Raw genomic sequence first — 2,082 nt, 5'->3', positions numbered from 1 at the left:
ATGCATGTGTGTTGATTACTGAGACCTTAACAAGGCGAGTCCCAAAGATAACTTTCCTCTACCACACATAGATACTTTGGTGGATAAAATTACCGGAAACGCTTTCTTCGTATTCATGGATAGATTCTCAGGATATAACCAGATTAAGATGCATCCTGAGGACATGGAAAAGACCTCATTGTCACAATGTGGGGAACCTTTTGCTACAAGGTGATGCCTTCAGACTAAAGAATGTTGGGCTTGTTTCATGACATGATGCACAAAGAAATCGATGTTTATTTCGATGACATGATTGTCAAAGCACAAACCGAAGATGAACATGTCGAGAATCTGAGAAAGCTCCTTAAAAGATTAAGAAAATTCCAGTTAAAACTGAATCCCAATAAATGTACTTTCGGCATAACATCCGGAAAGCTGTTAGGCTTCGTGGTCAGTAGGAGAGGTATCGAAGTCGATCCAGATAAAGTCAAATCCATCCAGAATTTACCTCATTCACAAACATAAAAAGAGGTTCGAGGTTTTTTGGGTAGGTTAAATTACACAGCGCGGTTCATATCTTAATTGACCAATAAGTACGACTCAATTTTCTGCCTTCTTCGAAAAAAAATAACTTTGGAACATGGGATGAGGATTGCTAGACTGCATTCGAGAACATAAAAGAATATTTATCTCGTACTCCTATCTTAATGTCCCCCATTCAGGGTAAACCTCTATTCTTGTTCGAGAATTCAATACGGTGTGTTCTAGGTCAGTATGATGAATCCAGGAGGAAGGAAATGGTCATTTACTACATAAGCAAGAAGTTCACTGATTGCGAGGTCAGATATCCTCCCATCAAAAAGCCCGATGGCAGATGCAGTTATCCGAATTTGACATCGAGTATGTGAGCCAAAAACTATAAAGGGAAGTGTCATATCAGATTTCTTAGTAAGCATAACTGTTGAAAATTACGAGCCACTAGACTTTGACTTCCTAGACGAAGATTAGCATGGCCCCTACACAATGATGACACACACAAATCGAGAAATGGTCCAAATTGTTTTGCCACTAGATTGGGGAGTATTCCTTTTCCCTCTTTTTGTTTTTAAATTTAAATTCGACATACGTTTTGGGACAAAACGAATTAAGTTAGGGGAGAAAGATAAGTATGTCATCAAATTTTTCCTTGACTTGTTTGATTATTTGAAATTGAGTTATTCTGATATTTATGTGTTGGGATCGTTGGTTGCCAGTCTTGAACTTCACTTTATACTTTTGCTTCCTTTTGGATTGTGATCATGTTTTGATCGAATTTAATTTGCATGACTGGTGATTGGTATAGCTGGTGATTTTTTTTGTTGAGTATTGATATTTCATGCTTTTGTCGATAGAGATGGACTTGACTCAATGCATATAAACTTTTCTTGTGAGATTTGAGCAAACGAGCATACATTTTCTTTCTTGCTCATTGTTTGACTTGAGTGTGCCAGACTAATTAGGATATTCTAGAACTTGTAATCACAATGCATATCGTGAAAACATGTTGAACGTAATGTTTTAATGTGATAGGGGCACCTAGGATAAACCCATTTTTCCCACAAAAAGTCTACCCGTTTACATACCCACTAGTGAACCACATTTGAGCCTATTTCCCTTTCTTTGTTTTATACCTCATAATTAAATTCGAAGCCTTTCTTTCTATTTTCCTCTCTTTTCACACTCTTACCGAGACTTGAGATATTGTATCACTCTTGTTCCATGAAAAAAAAATCAATATTTGAAAAAAATCGAAAAAATGAACAAACTATTCACTGTTTCGAATAGAAAAAAAAAGGAAGGAAATTTGATTGTTTCAATTGTCTTTCATATGTTCTTTTTCCTTGTTTCATTGCTCTTCATGTTAATTCGTGAATTGTTCTTAATTATTTCGATCTTTTGTTTTGGTATTTTAAACCTTTCTTTCTGGCCTTTTCCCTACCCTAATCTAAGCCCCGTTACACATTGTTTAAAGACCCTTTGATTATTGCATTATGTTTATTTTCGTAGTGGAGATTTGATTGGATTCTAAGCCTATGGTAATGTTTTGGTTAGTTTCGGTTTGAG

The 2,082-nt window shown here is 35.9% G+C and overlaps 1 pseudogene; it reads left to right on the top strand.

The window, feature by feature from the left end:
• Positions 1-977: 977 nt before the first annotated feature.
• Positions 978-1,041, top strand: LOC120177381 (annotated as a pseudogene).
• Positions 1,042-2,082: the final 1,041 nt, after the last annotated feature.

The sequence above is a fragment of the Hibiscus syriacus genome, unplaced genomic scaffold (assembly GCF_006381635.1).
Source record: "Hibiscus syriacus cultivar Baekdansim isolate YM2019G1 unplaced genomic scaffold, ASM638163v2 tig00112285_pilon, whole genome shotgun sequence".
NCBI lineage: Eukaryota > Viridiplantae > Streptophyta > Magnoliopsida > Malvales > Malvaceae > Hibiscus > Hibiscus syriacus.
This window is presented reverse-complemented; position numbering and strand designations above follow the sequence as displayed.